The sequence below is a fragment of the Megalops cyprinoides genome, chromosome 2 (genome assembly GCF_013368585.1).
Source record: "Megalops cyprinoides isolate fMegCyp1 chromosome 2, fMegCyp1.pri, whole genome shotgun sequence".
Taxonomy (NCBI): Eukaryota; Metazoa; Chordata; class Actinopteri; order Elopiformes; family Megalopidae; genus Megalops; species Megalops cyprinoides.
The window spans coordinates 35,956,977-35,976,872 of NC_050584.1; the positions used below are offsets into that span (position 1 = coordinate 35,956,977).

Below are 19,896 nucleotides of genomic sequence, written 5' to 3' on the forward strand. Positions count from 1 at the left end.
AGAATGAGAACTCTGACAAAGCAAGAGCCAAAGGTGCCCCTATCAGAGGCCTAGTTGTCATGCAAAAAGCAAAATCTTTGTAAGGAACGATATATAGAGAGAGGCAGGGACATTAAGGCTAGTAGCAAGTGACATTTTAGTAATGTCTGTCTTCTACGCAGTGGGGAAAAAGCTTTACATACTTCATAAATGTTTATTTCCTGTTTATACATTTATGTGGGTGACCAGAGCCATGACCAAAAACAGTGTCACCGTCCTTCTTACTTACAGCTATGCTATCATTCCTGACACATGAGTGGGAAATCTCCCAGATTATGAGCAAAGCTATTCTGAAGCACACAGGTGGGGATATAAAGGTTAAATGCTGAGATGAAAAATCAGGGTATCAACATACAGAATAGCCTTCAAGTAGTGTTTTAGTGTTTAACAGCTTTTTTTTCCGCTGGAATCAGCATCGTGATAATCTGTTATAGGACTGCATGTCAAAGAGTCACTGATGGGTGGATAGTGTCCACACTGGAAGCATATGAAAGCAGCACACACACAGCACACAGCAGTTAATTTCACTAAGTCACAGTATGACTCTATGCCGATATGTATTAGGATGGAGGATAACTTCATGAATTTGAATGAAACCCCCATGGAAAACAAAATGCCACAAAAATTATAAGAACAATATTTTAGTCCACCACCTTGGAATTAGCAGTGCTTACATGTGTCCTTCTCCATACGATTCAATAATGAAAAGAAACAAGTCCTAAAAACTGATGAGCTAAAAATCAATCCTACTGTTCCAAGGAGTTTATTCTGTTTTTGCGTACACTCGGTGTAATGTGTCTGTCCTAAATGGTACTCCCCATGAACTTGCATTCCATCAAATTTCCACTCGAGTCAATGGCTGATGCATTAGAACCTCAGAAGTGCTGAAATATTCTTAAAGGAATTCAATGACATAGGTGTTATGTCTCATAATAGTCCCATAACCAAAACATTCTGCATCTACCATTCAGACAAGACATTCCACGCACTTCAAACTCTCTTCAGAATGATGTTATATGAGTGGGTGCGACCTTGTTCAGCCATGTTTGTGTGTTGAGGACAGCTAAATCAGAAATGGCAAAGGGGGGAGGGGGACTGCACTGACACTTGTGGGCTGCCAAGAAATTGTCAGTGCAAATTAAACAATCTGTGTGACATCAGCATTTCAGTACTGGAACCTTTTTGTCTTCTGATCAGGCTGTTGCTGGGACTCTGTGTTAAATTCTGTTTTTGCTGTGTTTGTTTTCACCGCATGTGGTTAATGAAGTGGGGAAAGATCTGCCTGTAGGAGGAAGGCTTGTTTACCAAGCTTCACATCAACTTCAGCAAAGAACCACCAGGTCTACGGGCACACTCACTATTCTGATATTTATTAGGGGTGATACGACTGCAGCCATGCAGTTACATTTAAGGATTACCACCTATAACAATGTGTTGACTGACTGCTTAGTAAAATCTGGGATGATTCACACTGCAGTGAAAAATACAATCATTGTTTCAGTGACTCAAAAGGCTCAGTGCAATCACAGTTGATCCTAACAGGAGCCAGAGCCTGAACTGCCAAAACCTACCCCAGAACCAGTGCATAGTTTAATTAATATGCTAGCAGCAATGAAGTGCAAAAGTGCAGAAAAATAACATGCACAGCACTGGAGTTTATTTCAACTTCATATATAAAAAAATACTCTGCAAAAATATATCAAAAAGACTATACATTATAAAATTTTTACTACCCTCAAGGCCATTTCAACATGGAAAAATGAAAGAAAAATAAAAACAAAATCTGGAAGTTCAGTGCATAATTATCTTACTACATCGACTAGAGAAAAGGAAAAGCACCCCATTCTGAGTTTTAGACAGCTGGTGGGCTTTCAAGGGCTGAACCTCCAAGAGAGGTCCTTACATTCCTGGGAAACAGAACGAACTACCTGAGGGACAGGAAGCTAGCTAATTCCCGACCTTCTCCCCCAAACAGAGGGTGGTGATTTAACCAATACCAACTTGTGACAGAATACTGGACACATTGTGGGACATACCATTGCACTTGTAATGAAGAGGGAAAGCAAATTATTTATTTTGATTTAGCTACAAATTTAGTTTCATATTTATAGCTGAATAAATATTAATAAATGGTCTAGTTAGCTAAAACAAAAAGTTACATGTTGCCTGACTCATGTAAAAAGAGTGGTGACAAAAAATTTCACAATTTGTACACAAAACACTCTGGAGGCTAGAACATCCTAACACCTACTGCATTAAAGTGTGGAACAGAAAGGTTAAAGGCAAGCTAGGCAGGTGACCAGTTACATATTTGATTTTCTTATGATAACTGGATTAGTAAATACCTTTTTTTCTGCAGTACTGAAGGCTCTGTGATCAGTACTTTTAATATATTGTTTCAACTATTAGAAATGGGTTTAGAATGGCATTTATTGAAGCCTAAAGACCACTGACGTTTTAATGGTTTGTTTTGTTCTTACTTCAACTCATCACTCACAAAACCATTTAAGGAAAATGCATTGTTTCTAGAAGTTTTAGACAATGTTATGCAAATAATGCTGAATGAAATGTGACAGCTACAAATAAAAAATATTAACATTAGCATGCCAAGTGCAAAAAATGTACAGCTACTGTCATCTGTGAGGTGATCAAAGTCGCTGCTAATATTTTCATTAGTGTTCACTGATTCACTTCACTTTCTATCAAAGGACACAATATTTTGATGAGAAACAGGGACGTAAGCCAAAGGAAAAGAAATATATGTGAGGCTGATTGAGCTTTTTCTTTCAAACAAACCTACAGGTCCTCCTTCAAGTCATGCGTAATTTAACTCAACTCTTCCAGTAAAATCACTCTTGTCCTTGACTCAGACATGACCCACTTCCTTTCAGTGTCTGCCGTTATGATTTTCTTGGCAATTTAACGCTAATTTAATTTCAAATGAGACAACTGAAAATTTCAGGTAACAAAACAGAAAGGCAGACAAGTGGTTAATAATTATTCTAACTCAACATTCTGGTATTATGCCCCATCTAGGAGAACAGTTCCTAATATGCATTTCCTGCTTCATCCATACATCTGTGGACTGATTCATCACACTATCAACATCTGTTGTTTTTTTTGTTTTTTTTGTTTTTTTTGTTTTTTTTAATTTTTAAAAAAAACACAGGCCTACCCTTTTTCCTTGTTTTTTACTGTTTCCTCGTGTAAAAGCTACAAGGCGTTTCCTGGAGCTTGGTTTTTCACGCTCCTTTGCTGTATCTTGCATCTCTGCTGTATTTTGTATGAGGGGTACAGACTGGCCAAGAGAACACACAACATTCCCACTTCCTGCACTCTCAACTTGACTCACAATCACCAGCTGAACTACGCAGAAAGCCTAAGCAGCACAAGGTCACCAATTTCCCTTTGTTAAATCAACAATGCACCTTATATAATCGTGAAGTATACTAAGTGGTGCTTAGTAAGATTTCATCAATGCCAACACTTACTGACAAAAATGACAATGACAATGGCAGCATTATTGATGCTGAAATGATACATATCAAAAACAAGCCTGAAAAATGGTTTATGTTACTTTTACCTCCAATTATATTTATTCATACATTTTACTGCAATTTTAGAGGAAAAGTTCATTTACACGGGCTTGTTTTTGTTTTTTTTCCCTGCAATATGCCGTAACTGTAGATGGTTGAAAGTAACTTTAATACATACCAGAAATGATGAATACCCAATCATCCAAGTTCATGTAAGTGACATAAATGTCTCACAAAAATCATGAAGTTTAAAGACAAAAGCGTGAACATTTTTCTTTTGAAACCACAGCCCCTTGTTGGCTGCTTTTCTAACATTTAGCATGATTTGTATCCATCTGGTACACAGCAAGCAATATTCCATCAGAGGTGGTTAAACACGTTGCCATGGTGAGTGTTCCCTGAAGACAATGGATTCGTTTACATAAGTATGTGCTTGCACAGTCCCATCTGATCTTTTTCAGTGTTCCCAAAAACACACAATAGAACAACATCCATCTTCGTAATCTGGATCTCTTATTCCCAACAGGGGAAAAGGGATCTTAAAAATGGAAATGAGGGAGTCCAATGACATTCTTTTGATGGCAGAAATTCAGAATAGTGTCACAACTGTTCTCTTCTTATATTTTAATATAACATAATTCCAACACATACCACAAGTACCTCCTTCATAATTCAAATGACTCGGTCACATAATTCTTGTGACAGATGTCATCAGCTTCCACTTAATTTCTACCACCCAAGCCACTCCCTCTGCCAAACATCTGCAATTACAGACAAGCAAATTCTTTTAAAATTGGCTTCAGCCCTAGGACTTGAACCATTGATTAAATAATATCTATAAATCCAAAATTCTGGAGAGGAGGATTTTGAATTTTGATGACAGACTAATGAAAGTACTCATACCACTTACCCTGACTGACCCATTGACACTGTGCCAACTGATTAAGTATTTAATACACTTCTCTTAAGTGATTTCTCCTCATTACATATGCTCTTCACAGTTTTCCAAAGAGGGAGTGTAGTATGCAACAGGCCCACATAAGCCAGCAGCAGCCCTACCAAGAATCCAACAGGGAAATATTGGTGAGGGATCCTTCTGATTCATTTATTTCATTCCATATAATATGGAATTGGAATCATCCCCCCCCCCCATTCCATCCACTATTATAAATGTTATACACTGACAAGGAACAATAATAACCAAGGTTAGTAAAAGCTCAGCTAAGTATATCCAGTGGTTCAGGGAATACAGACCTGTATTCAAAGGCCTTACCCTTTCATTAGATGACAAAACACCTTTGGTACAAATTCACAATTGTTTTCAGTCACATATTAAATAGTGCTCTCTGACTGTCAATAACAATTCAGTCAGATAACTTATTAGATACTCCAACTCAAGGACAACTGGATTGTTCAGAATACTTCAATTCCATCCAGCAACACAGCAGATAACTGAACCCACCCTGTGGGTCACATGTCACAACAACCTGCACATATACAGGGGATAATACACCTCAAAACACATATGCTGAATCTGTTCCTTATTTTACACTTTATTTGGCATGCCATCTAAACTAAATTGACTCAAGAGCAGAGACCTTTCCCACCTGTTCCGCAATTTCCTCTCCTGAAGCACCTGCACACTAGTGGGTACCACAACCCTGACTGCTAAATGCATAATCTGTTTTGGAAGGGATGAACTATTGCAGTATTCTTATTTCATAACATTTCTGTTTTAAACTGACAATAATCTCTCAGACCTCACCTCTATGTTTCTTGACCTTACGTTGTACAGCAAGACTGTTCTCATGACAGTCCCCACCTATAAAATTCTTACCATTACCAGTTGTGCATTAGGCTTGTCTCAGTGCAACAATGCACTCACACTGGAACTCAGGGGGCAGCAAATACAATCCTCTGAATAAGCTTTCAACAATGGCAACTGTTCCTTTGAATTGGCTATAGCCAGTGTGTTGATGAAGCCAATCTTGGCAACCCTATGGATTAGAGACATATCAGGCATATACCAGGTAAGATGGTTCGGGTGTTATGATATTCTGCAATTACAAATTTTCATTTAACTAATGATGACAAAATGAAAAGTTTTTTCCCCCATTTTTTTTTTAAACATTTCCATTGAACTACCACTGATTAGTGAATAAGAAAGCTGCTTATAGGATCTAGATAACAAGCAGTTGCAGAGCTGGCAAAGTAGTTTGTTACCTAGCTTTACTAAACTAAGCAGTATTTAACTGAGCTAGTCAGCAAGATGACAATTCTCAGTTCCTTGTTTTGTTCATTTTTCATGAGATTTTCGAGTTATACCAGCTCCCACCCATTGCAATAAGTACATGAATACTATAGCTAGCTAGATACAATATATGCGCTAACAAGCTAGCCATCTCACCTTTTTCCATTTCCAACAATATGAAAATGCTATGGTTGAGCCATTGCATTCTGTCTCGCCCACAATACAGTTGTAATCAGTTGACCAGTGAACCTAACAACATGCAGGTATCGTTCTACTCGTATATAGCTGACTGGAACCAAATCATTAGGCACCCACAGGCCCATAAATCACATTACATGCAAGAGAATCCAGACCTGATCACGATTATAGTATAATTACTATGAGTAATAGCTTTATCTTAGATAGCAAGTAAAATTTTTAAATTGCAATATTATGATTGTACTTAGTTTAACGATGCTGCAGGGTCACAAGAGAAAGAAAAACTGCTCAAACACCACTCTCCTGTGGGGTGTCAGTACATGCAAAGTTTGTTGTGGCGAAATTTGTTCTGAGATTTGGAGAAACTTAGGCCTGCATGGAGGCAGTTAAAGATCTGAAAAAATCTGAGCTCTTCAACATAGCTTACTACTGCACTTGTGTTAAAAAAACAGTATACAATTATACAATTGACTAGCAGTTCAACATTGCCTTAACAACATACCAGTGTAAACTGGGAGATGGGCTGCTTTCTTTTATGATGTTAATCCATGCTGGACAGAGGGATGAAAAATTACTCATTCTCTTTTTTAGCCCAGATTCTCCTGTTAAGATGTGGGTCGTATTATTCCTAAACAATTATTGCCCTTCACAAGAATACACATTTCATCCTGTTTCTGGGCCACATTACTGTCTTGCAGGCAAATAAAAAATCATTAGGTCTACTCATTTTGCCTTGTAATAATTTTCTGCCTCATCATTGTCTCCATCAGGTCCCTTAATCATTTCCCTCCAGCTGTGGCCTCTCTCTCTCCTCCTGCAGCTACCTCAGGCTCCCTCAGATTGATGTCTTAAATTTCATAGTCAGCACAACATCTATTTGCCATGTTTTTGTGCCTGAGCTTCCTCAATGTTCCACTGTCCCCTCTGCCACCCTCTTATGAAGTAAAATGACAGGGAGTTGTGAAGACAGGGTCAAGTGTCCATTGTGTTTGACAGCAGCAGTACATCATTTAGCAGGAGGTAAACCTACTTTACACCAGTTTCTTTTCCATCTTTGAGAAGAGTCAAGTGTCTCTACACCAGGTCTAACATAAATCTCTTTTCAATGTATGAATTTCAGCCTGGAGTGACTTATTCCACCTTAATATTTATTAACCATTGTAAATACTGGCTTGAGAAATTGCCATGATTACAACACCATTACAACACCAAAAAGCAAAAGGTCTTCCTTTCGACAGTGTCGAAGCTCCTGATCTGCTTCTAGTTCTATATATATTTACAGATATTGTCGGCACTTGTCAAGTGAGCCACCTGGGACCCATATTAATTGATTTTTTTTTTAATGAAATAAAAATGTGCTATCTAATAAAGACAAAATATAATGAAATGTTTACAGCATGCAGTTTTTTAAATAATTGTGTAAGGATCAGATGGTTTGATCATTTTCATATGCATATACTGTATATTTTTAATCATTTGAGCTATACCCCCATCCCTATCCCCTGGTAGGTAACACTACATATCACGTAATGGAGAAGGATATTCCTTATATTTTAAATGTTAATATGTTTTATGTTGGAAAAAATGTTATTTTGGAAAGAAAACTAATTTTAATGAAGAAACTTTTATAACAAAAAGAAAAAAACATAGTAGGGACATACTACAGCAGTGTGACCGAGGGCTCTGCCATTTGTTCTCGATAAGCACTATTATATACACACACTGTTCTGAGGGTGGTTGTAATTACCCACAGTTAGCTAGTTAGCACCTAGGCTAGCGTCTCTGTCCCTGCATGTGAAGGCTCTGGATCTCTGTGTTTACAAGTATGTCTGGTTGTGGCTTTGTGACGTCCATTCGTTCATTTCAGCTCAATGTGGTGTTTGTTTTAGTTACTGGGTTGACACTTTAACCATTACAGATGTATATACCAGACTTATTCATTCACATGTACACTTAAACTTCTGTAACTTGTCGATATCATACTGTAAATAATTACATGCATACAAATTTACGCACTTCACCTTCAGATTTTATTTTACTCGTCATTTAGTAAGGTTTTTTTGGTCTTCTGTGGCACCTTGTTTGTCCTTCATCTTCCGGGCTGTAAAACATACACATGTGCACCATGGTCGGCCGTGTCCATCAAGATAACCTACAATACAATAACTGTACAATAAAACGCCTCTTCATGAAAGGACATGCTACACTGATCACTACAATGGCTTGAGAATGTATTATATAATATTCCTGATATTTGTGGAATGTAATTATTGTGTATTAGGTGTTTTTTTTTTATTCATAACTGATTACAAAATGAATGGGAGAGTCCTGTTAGGAAGGAGCAAAATGTACAAAATGGGCTCTGGTTTTGAGTGTAAGGTTCAGTACAGGTTGAGGCATGCTGACATCCTGACATCAGGCATAAGCCTGAACAACTAAGAGAACAAGTAAAAGTTTGTGCATAGTGTGTTTGGGTCAATGCAAAATTTATTTTGGGTTTAGGACATACTGAAACACCTTTGCACTGATGTGCTAGGCGTGGCTGCCAGATCAACATTTTAGAGAGTATTTTAAGTCTGAAAGTCCACACACCCTCAATTATAGAGAAATAATATACTGAAAACAATATATATTGAAATAATTTTCTAATTGTATAAATTCCGTATCATTGCTAATGTGCCCAAACCTATTTATTACTAAACATTACTAGCTAGTTGAGTTAGATGGACACACACTAAAACACAGCTTAATAGTCAAGTCACTACTCAATTTACAAGGGAATGCTTGCTGTATATAAAAGCAGAGCTTGCTAAAGACATGAAGATATATGGACCTCTCTACAGCAAGTTCACTTAACTCTCCATAACCCATTCCACAATTATCACAAGTGTATTTTGCAGGTGGTAAGCCACCCAGAACTATCTAATGGTACAAGCATGTAGGTCATAAGTACTGAGCTGACCCAGGACTCATCAGAATAAACACAACTAGCCACCTTGAGTGGTTGACATAAAACCAGTAATGAGAGAAAATGTTAAGACAGTCTTGCACTAGGCCAGGCTAGCTAGCTACATTCTTCAACAGAGTAACAGTATGCACCTTTTCTGAATTGCAGCAGTGCCGAAAAAAGTCACAAGATTGGTTTGGCAGTTTTGGTAGTTTGCCCATATTTGCTAATCTACAACATCAAGTAGGTAGTACCAAAAATGATGAAATGAAAAATTAACACCAAATATATAATTTATAAAATTTATACATAATATATAAATTTTCTGAAATAAAAGTAAGGCAGGATAACGATAAAGAACTTTGCAAGAAGAGTAAGCAAGCGTGGAAGTTCCATCTGCAAACCCTGGCAAGACAGTGTAAAGAAAGGAGACCCTCTTTTTGCCAAAATGAGATTAATCTCTCTTTGTTTGGGAGGATCGCCTTCAGAGCTTTTTATAGTGAGTCAACAATGGATGTTCTGTACCGTCACTGCCAGTCTATAATCTGATATACTACATAGACTTTCTCACTTGCACAAATGGCAGGGCTTTCCCAGATTTAAATTTTCCTTGTGGTGAACCAAAAAGCTCATCAGCGTTTAACTGTTAAAATGTTAACAGCAGTTATTTTCACCGCTGTTACAGTGTAAGATTTTCAACACTGGCTCAGCCGCAGAAAAAAAGCTGCCACCCCCCCGGATCAAGTCTCCCCAAGTTACTCACATTCGTTTCATGTGATGCCTGATATTTACATGTGATGTGTTGGCTTACTTTAAGCTCCTTGCTTAACCAAAGAATATTTTTGGAAATAATATCATGCGACAATGATTATCATGTTGGTCCTGCGCAATAATAAACTGAATTAACTAGACAGCGTTTAAAGAGAGAGCACATGGAATCAATGATTCTCATAGGCATATTTTCAGGAACAACTTCTAGTACCCCCTCCCCCAGCACTACAGAACACAGACTCTCTACCAACACAACTGAGAAAAAGAAAAGGAAAAAAAAAAACAGAAAGGGATTTCCCTTGACAAGTCAAGACATAGCCAAGGGAGGAAGGGACTTTCTAGCACTAACGGGCCATTTCCACTCATTGTCATCTGCGAAGAAAAAAAAAAAACTCAATGGGACCATGAGATCAAAAAAAACAAGAGCTTTACGAACATGTAAAATGGTCGATGGAACAAGAGATCTGTTTTAACCCACATATTTCCCTGATTTGCCTTTAACCTCAATCCATCATGAATATAAAGCCAACGTAATGTGTGCTTTTGGGTTTTGCCAAAAGGAACACGACAAGTTTCTCAAAATAGTGTCTTCCTTAAAACAATCACACCTGCCATATAGGTCCAGATATTCATAACATACAGTTGATAAACCACAAAAATGACAAGTTCAATTCAGTGGTGTTATAACAGACATTGTTTTTGGCCTCAATTAAAATTGCTTCAACCTTCCTTAACGGACAAGGGTTTCACTTTGTGGAATATAGCCTACTTAAGACATCAAGTCTGGATTAACTCTTCATAAGGTTTTCCAGTGGAAAACAAAAGGCGCTGTCCTCCATATAGTGCAACATACAGGGTACAACTTACTACATTCACTCTTCTCCCACACCAATTAACCTACGTCTCAAACCATCTTTGCAAGAACTTTAATAAACACTTCCACTGTTCAAGTTAGCAAGAAACCTTGCAGTTGTGCATATCAGTATTACCCAACCACTCCCCAGGACTGGAGGTGTGCCAGCCCAGAAATGATCCTGGACTTTTCAATTCGAGCCTTTTCCCCATTATTTTGTAGCCACAGCCAGTGTGGTCACACAACAGATAGTAAGAGGTATGTCTATTTGTAGGATGGCATGACCATACTTCAACTAACTACTGAGACATCCAATAGTTTGGTCATGTTAAATTATAAGCCAACCAAAGGTGGCTTAAAACTCAAGTGCAGCAGATGGAGAAATGTTAAGATTTAGAACTAGGTTTGACACTTTCACTGTTTTGGAACCACCAATGCACCATGGTCTGGAAAATGATGCATTCAAGCTATTCACTGTGAACTGTACCAAATGTAACTGACACTTTTTGACATACAAAACATGACATATTACAATATTACATCCCTAGATAGTCTCAAATCATGAGACTGTAGGAAACTGTACATGCTGTACATACTGTACACTGCTGACATGATCATAACATTCAGCTAGCCAGCCACAGATCTCACTGGCCAGCTCTGCGCATTCAGTACTACACCATTCTAGTCATAAACTTAACACTATCATGAATTTAATGTAATTAACTTGGCCACCTCTCATTCAGCCAGCACTGCTCCTAAGGACATCATAGTGAAAATGAAAAAGTGAATGTGCCAATTTTTGGCTCATCTCAACTTTGTTCAGTCAACTTCGTACAGCATTTCCACATGACATTCAAATTCTAGTCTGCCACTTTCTGATGTGTGACACCAGCATGAAAAATGTGCTTGGTTTCACACTGGTTCAACACTATCCAGTTCCTCCCTTGAGATGTGTGGAGTAGTTTCAGTACTGAACTACAGTTCCCAACTTGCAAATATGCTTCAGTGTAATTCCCACAAACTGTCTGCTTACTTGTTCTGCTGAAAAATGGGACTGGCAACACCCAAAAACAGAGGAACTGCAAGATCACCACTCTTTGTGCCACTCTTCCATGCATACAGGCTGCTGCCAGGCCATGTTGCAACCCAGCAAAGCCAGCACCAAATACCAGGGAGAGCAAAGCAGCTTTCTTTTTTTTTTAGTCATACTCAAATTGTGTAAAATGACAAAGATCATAAGAGTAGCCACTTCTTCTCTTCTCCCCCCCAGTTGAGCTGCTGGAGATCTAAAAAGTAACTCTCCACTTACTGTAAAGAGTCTGCACTACAGTACTTCCAGCCCAGAGTGTGTGTGCTAGAGAGTTTATTTGCCAATTCACCTCTCTTAGAAAGAGCCTGAATTTAAATGCCTCCAGTTCGCTCTGCTTTCACATTAGCCTCAGCATTCAACGTCTGAGCACAAATGGACATTCAAATTCTGGTGGCATATCAGAAAGCACTCTAAGTTCACCTGGCACAAGACCTCAAAGCAACTCTTTTTTCATCTTGATCCTTACCTTACAATTTATTCAGCATACAAATGAAGTGCACTAAACTGTCTTAGGAGCAGAGAACCTTTTTTTTTACTCTATTACTTCTTTAGGGTCTAAAATGAACACCCACCAGGGTGAAAATGCAGGTAATTTTCTTTTTTGGCGAGTTAAAGTGGAAGGGTCACTATCCACTCTAGCGGGGCATTTTTGCATAAAAATGTATATCACAGTCTACCATATTAGTCAAAGTTATACTCCAAGTGCAATTAAGGTGCAAATGCACAAGTTCACTTTACACTCTCAGAACTTTAAACTCTCGGAACACTCTGAGTTACTACAGCATACATTGCTACGGTGACACAGAGGACTTCTTGCTTTGTAATTCTCTGGTTGCAGATGGCAAATCATGCAGCAAAATGGTCACAAAAGGTGCAGCTGTCTGATTGATCAAAATGTCGTAGCCTCAACGTTTTTTCAATAGGCACTGTTCATTTAATGCTAAGCTGAATACAATTCCCCACTTTGGATCTTTGCATTCCAAGCTTAAAAAGCACTGGTCTACTCCATTAAGTGGAATCATGAGAGATTCTGAGAGAATAATCTAAACTTGAAATCAACAGCAATGAGGAGAGCTTTTCTGATGACCTTCAGACAAGAATTGAGAGTACACAGGCAACACAGGTGCTCTGTATAATGAATCCCTGGATCCCTTTTTACGCTGAAAAAAACCTGGGAATTTACCAGGTTGGACCCAGCTCCAGAGCTGGGTGCATTCCTGGGTTTGATAATCTGGGAAGGCCCATTTATACCAAAGGCACAACCAGGCAATCCCAGGCCAGTGTAAAAGGGGTCTCAGATAACAGCTGTCAGGCTAACTACCAAGCTAGATACTACAATAAACATTACTGTGATTTAGCTATCAGCTTTAGCTGTAATATTATCTTGCTGGTTAGAGGTTTAAGATAAGAATGCAAAATGTTGTCAGCATACAGATGCATGCCTCACAACTTCCAATTAATATGTAGCTTGATTCTCCCATTTATACAAGAATGCAAACAGATGACTTTCTTCCTGTGACACACCCAGCCTGGGTCTGCAAATCATGTATAAAATATGTAATTTTTGAATGAGGTTACCTCTGCTTTTACATCACTAATGTGATGTAAAACTGCTAAAAAAAACTGCTACTGGACACTTTAAGCCTAAATGCAGGTTATTCATTTATCAGTTTTTTTATGGTTATGTTAACAAATGTAATTGTAAGCCCCAAAAAATGAATAAAAATATATGACTGAATATAAAGTTAAGCGGGGCCCATTATTGACGTGATATAAAGAACATGCAGATATAACAGTAATATACTTTGGAATTTAGAACTGATCAGCTGCTACTGTGAAGGTGTCACTACTGACAACAAAATTTGTATACAAACCTAATACAAGAGAGAGAACATAAAGCCAGAGGAGAGACAAACTTATTTTGTTACTGCAAACACATCTGATTCATTCCAACTTCAATTCTTTTTCAATTAAGTGACCAATATACATACCATCTTAATGTAATGCAATAAGATAGTTAGTAAGCTAACTTAGCACGCACTACATACAACACACATCTATAGTACAAACACTTTGCAGATATAAGAAAGTGTCACCAGATGTTTGGAATATTTTTAGAAAATCAAAGGTAAATATTTTGAAAAACTGCTCTGCAAGTGTGACAATCAGCTTACTTGCCCACTTAAGTCAAACAGAAACTAGGTTACAGGAGTCAAGCACCTTAAATCCTGTGGATTTGGGACTTACATAACACAAGTTTATAAATCACAGGTAGATGCAGAATGAGTGCTGTAGTTTGACCACTGTTGTATGACTCAGGATTCAAATGATTTTTGAACCATAAGGTACTGTCCACTGGCTAGCGGTGCTACCTTATAGGGTCGTGAAGTCCTTGACGAAACACCAACAAATTCTACCATGCTGCCTTAATATAATTTTCTCCCACTTACAGTGCATCCATTGGTGTCTATGGATGGATCAAATAAACCTGGATTTTGTTGCCATGGGTGCTGTAAGGTTGCTCACTATTGCTCAGACCTTTTGTAAACGTGTCTACTTCCACAGCTAACTGTTTCTAATTGTAGTTCTACATAGAACAGTTTACTGAAAACATCTGGCTCTTGTTGGCACACTGTATTATGGAATGGTTATTTTTTTTCATTGGCCTGTTACTGGCCTCAGAAGAAATCCAAAACTGGGTCCAAATTTGGTGAAAATTTCTAACGTGTTGCAAATTGACTCAAAACTCATAAGCCCTCACAACACCAAATCTCACTGCTCACAAGCACCCAACAACACAATCTATGGGGTTAAGCCGGTGCATTATTTCAGTATACACACACAGCAAACATCACTTAGAATCACAGCCAACATAGTAAAACTGTATCAGCTACTAAAAGTGCTAACTTACTCTTGAACTTATAACATGTAAATGGATACAGCAAGGTGGTAACACAAAGAAAATGGGAAAGATTTCAAAGACGGTGGGGGGGGGGGGGGGGGGCGTGTCAGTTTAGGAAAATCCAAACTAGTTCCATATTACCGATGCTGAATTCTTTTTAGGGACCAACTCATAAAAACCGTGGAAAATGAGAGTTTCAAAAGACTGCTCAAAATAGCTGATCCACGGTGCGAGATACCCAGCCTCAAATCTTTTTCCAATACGAATCATGATAAGATCGTGGATCGTGATCCTGCCTGAAAAGAAAAATCATGATATGATTGCCCATTGCCCACGTGATATGCCCACCCCTAAAATTTTTAAGTCAAAGAATTAGTAGGCTATTGCCACAAAGTGCATGATGACCTCAGTAGATGTTGAGAAATACAGGAATAAGATAAGATAAAACAGAAAGAAATTGTGAAAATAGCAACAAACAGAGAAGCATATTTTGAAACAAATGTTGCAGCAACATAATGAGCAAGAGATGCCACAAGCTAGATTGCATAAGGAGGGACATACACTTTTTCAGAGGACACAGAATTGAGTAAAAGAGAACTCAGGGTGATGCTAAAATTATTCATGTGGTCATTAAGAGAACTATTTTTGTTTTTGAATTGAATATTGCAAAATATTGCAAAAATCCACAGTACTAAACATTGTAAAAAAAAAAAAAATCCAAAGACAAAATAAAACAAATGAGACGTAATTTAATGGGGAATAAAACAAGACTGTATATCACCAGATGGCAAGGACATGAACCGGGTTAATACTTCCTGGACGCAAATCAATTGTACAACTTTCCATTGGTTTCAATGTCAAAATAAGGCAAAGTCACAACCCCTTTTGGTGTTCCCAGTACTGTTGATACAACAGTAGAGATAATAATAGGGTTCAGGTGTGTTGATAAAATACCTCCCAATTTAACACAAACAGCCTTTGCTCAAATACAGTCCTCCCCTCCCCCATCTCATCCCACTATGTGCTGTCAAGCAGCTGAATTACATAACTATGCCTACTGTAATTTGAGAGTGTGAAGAACACTTAAATCAATTATTTAGGATGGAGATTAGTTTACCCACAGCATATTCATCAGGACCATCTTGAGATGAATTATCACAGGTTTCAAAATTAAAGAAAATCTTGAAAGGACTCCCCAGTTAAATACTTGTTGACTAAACTGAATCAAATAGCTACATTTCAACAAATGTGTGCAGAAACAGTTAGCAGAAATCCCCAAGATGTATATAAATCATGACACCCCACCAAACACACACCACCAAAATAAATAAACAAATAATAAAATAAATTAATGATTACATTTTTGATATACAACATTCCCTGTTTCATAACATTTCACTATTAGGTCAAATTATTAAGACCACAATTATCAGATTACTCTGTATATATATATTCCTGTCAATCCTGTAACCTTAAAAGCACCAACCATCCTCCCTACCACTCTAGAAAACTAAAAAGCCTCATAAATGTATTCTGTAAATTCTGTACATAGTACATTACCCCAAGAGGCCTTTTTAGTGAAATGCTGGCGAACGTTTCAGAACTGGTTTGTTTGGGTAACCATATTATATGAAAACCACATAAATAAGTAAATGCAAACACGACGGATAGCTGTTGTACCTATGGCTTTCAGGGCAATATAAAACTCACCGGCATTATTTTCAACAAAACACCACACGTCCCAGTGTGTCAATGAGTTTAAAATATCTTGGCTTTGACTCTGAGCTCCCCTCCCCCACACGCACGAGTTCAACCACTGCCACATTGCTGTCATAGGTACTGTTTATCCTGGGAATTCACATATAAATGCACTCATATGGCCCAAACACACAAGCCAGAGTATCACAGTTTAACTTGTAACATTATCTGCCCTCTTGTAGCCATAATCTACATATCTATATTAAAACACACCTTGCTAGGTAGCTACCTAGTCACTGCTCTTGACGACTGCTTCTTACTTCAGCATGCTTTTCAGATTTCTTATGACCTAGCTAGCTGGACAGCTAACTATAAACGTCTAATAAAATAATACGAGGTAGTTACCCATCAGTATTGCTACCTACACCTCTGGTTAAATAGTTAGCTAGGCTGTCGTTTGATTATTAACAGCGATATAGGCTGACTAACAGTCCAAATACATGTTGTAATTAATTGTAGTTCATTCTGTAGCCTGACGAAATCTAGCCAGCGCTAGCTTGGAGCTAGCTGCTGGTGCATTCACAAAACACACATACACTGCCCATCCCCCACCTCGCTCACTGATATTCACCAAACACACACACACACACACACCCTTGTCAATACGTTAGGCAACTATTAATACGCCATTAACAGAAATATTATCATATGTGATTAATTGCTGGCATGGTGTATTCGTTTATTTTCCAAATCGTCGTTAAAAGCAAAGCGAAGAGCTCTTACTTTAATATCCAGATCACACAAGGGGTGCCTTCTCTGCTGTGCAGCTTGTGTGGAATTTCCTCCTCGGATATTTTTTAAAATACGATACCAATAACGCGTTATAAGCCTACTTGAAGACGGTAGTTCGGTAGTTAAATTCCCATATAAGCGTCGTGCTATGTGTATATAATCATGGCTCTTTGATAAAACCTAAAAAATAACGATTGAAGAGAGGTTGAGGAACATTGTAAGGCTGTTAGTAGAGAAAGAGCCAAACGGTTCAGGAGCAGCCAACGGCTTCAGACACTCAAACACTGAAGAGGTGACTTTCCATGCAAAAATGGGGCAGGCCCAGGCAACTGTTTCTGCAGCTGTACACACAATGAGGAAAGGACATATCGTGCATTAACCAGTCTGCTGGTTCCATTACTAAGAAAGTGCCTGGCCGGAAAAAAACTCACCCTTGGCTGTAATAAAATACAAACAGTACAATATCTTTTAATTAAATGGAAGAGTTCATTTTCACAAAGGTTGACATGTTGTGGTGATTCTCCCCCTAGAGATCTGGGTTTTTACTACAGCAACTAATCTGAAAGGGTGAAGTTCCCTCTGCGATTGCTACAGGCAGACAGACAGATTATCATCTGTGACATTTATCATTATTTTGATCAGTGTTAATCAGCAATAATGAAATAAAGTAATACTTTGCTATGCGGAAATGGAATTTACTAGTAATTTTTAGTCATTAGTACTGTTTCACTGGAAACGTAGGTCCAGTGATAAAAAACAACTCTATTGTATATAAGCATTTTGTTACAATAAACTAAGCAAAAAACAACTAATATGATAGTGTACACAATGTAAATCGCATTGTTGGATTTTAAGAGAAGGATACCACTCAGATTGTGTTAAGTGAAGGTGCCAGGTGTTACGCATTTATATAGTGGCTTTTCAGACAGAATGCTTCTCTCCAATACTGGCTCCAAAACAGTATGGTTAACGGCACTGAGTCATTGAGTCATCAATGATAGATAGTCAGATAGTCCAAATGTTTTATTGTGTTTGTTGCTTCCATTTCTCTAGCCTCCTAAAAATGTCTACAGAATACCTATTTCTTGAGCCCCAACAGACCAAACATTGGTGGAATATCTTGCTGGAATCCAAGCAAACTGATAAATTACTAATTGTTTGCCACAACAAGCGATACCAGACTATTTAAAATGGCAACTGGTGAAAATACTTGAAATTGTGCAAAATATAAATACCCAGTACTGCTCTTGCTATTAGATATGATTATGTAATTACTATCATGCTGCATTGCACAACATAACATAAACATAACCTCAGACATCAAATATATCCATATTAAGTTAATTAATTGCATGGTGGTATGATTCAGTGAATATTTGATCAATAAACGACTTAGCAAAAAAAGAAATGACTGTACCAAGTAAGTTAACACATAAAACAAAAATAATTAGAAATCCTCAAAATCTGTGCATCTGTTTACGCCATACAAAAGTCTTCAAAGTACAACTCATTAAAAAGAAGCTTTGATACAAATGTAAGACTTTAAGTGAAGACGTTTGAAAGTAACATTCAAAGGGGTTTTTTGATAGGAACATAATTCCCATGTGACAAAGGTGTAAATAACAAGGCAAGGCATATCCAAAATCCAGGACATTCAGGCCCGGGGGAGCCCATCTGGCATCCTGATACTGGAGACACTGATAGATACTACAAAGCCCCAGAAAAAAGGAAGGAGGCATGAAGAAAAGCTGTCGTTAGGGAGAAACACAAAGGCGGCAGGGAGAGATTGTTTAAAAACAAAGCTGACATGGAAGGATGTGAGGTTTGAAACACAACTGGCAATACTGGCAGAAGACTTCTGACTTCAGATTACACCACACAATTTAGGAGAGCCAGGGAGACGGGAGTAAAGGACAAAGCTGTAATTTCATTAAAATGACATTCAACCCCAGACATGATTCTTGATGAGAACAGCGTACTACTTTATGCAGGTATGTTCAATGCTTGGTTCAATGCAGAGTCACGCTCAGAATGTGGGCAAATTGAGCAGGTGACTTCAGTTTCAAAAAGTAGAGATGTTGTGAAATGAAGACACATGTTTAAACTACAGCAACATGTTTATCATGTGACCTTAATTATACTCCCACCCCCACCTCCCCAAAGAACAAAAAAAAACGTCTGCTCACACAAGCGTGTCCATGCATTGAGGGATATCTGCTAATGAGGTTTGTGTTTCTTACTTGATAGATCTCCCCCTCAGGGGGGCTCTGTGTTCTTGTGTGACCCTGAAGTTTGCTGCAGAGTGGCTACAAGAAACACATGCCCTTTTGTCATTAAATTCAAGCAATTCCAGTAATTGATTGTTCCTACCTCACAGACAGTGGAATCCTTGATTTTACTAAAGTAGATTTTTTGAACGATCACTCTGGGAAACAACACTGTATTTTTACTGGAATTTACTACTGGAATTAACTAGAATTTTTTAAGTACTTTTCAGAATCATAGCAATTGTTCAATAATACAGATCATATGGGTTTGGTACAATTTAAGTGTAACCTAAATCATTAAGATTAAGATCTCTGAAAGTGAAAACCAGCTAAATTATTCAGCTGTAGCCCAAATTCTCCCTGTGATGGTGTATTTTAAATTCAGTCAATATGTGTGGAGTCTTAGCAGAGTTTTTAAATTGATCCATCCCTCCGTTCACTTGCATTCACAAGTGGACAAAGAGACATCTACGTGCCTTCTGAATAAAAGAATATTACTTCAAGTGAATATTGATTAAGCTCTACTTCAAACCTAATAGGAAGCAAAACAGT

The 19,896-nt window shown here is 38.0% G+C and overlaps 1 protein-coding gene across 2 annotated transcripts in view; it reads right to left on the bottom strand.

Moving 5' to 3' along the window:
• LOC118772998 (F-box-like/WD repeat-containing protein TBL1XR1) overlaps positions 1-17,312 on the bottom strand; it is a 62,050-nt gene extending 44,738 nt beyond the window's left edge. For both annotated transcript variants that reach the window (XM_036521723.1, XM_036521722.1), the window contains exon 1: positions 17,069-17,312. The gene's annotated coding sequence lies outside the window, so the exon portion shown is untranslated. The remainder of the gene's footprint in view (positions 1-17,068) is intronic.
• Positions 17,313-19,896: the final 2,584 nt, after the last annotated feature.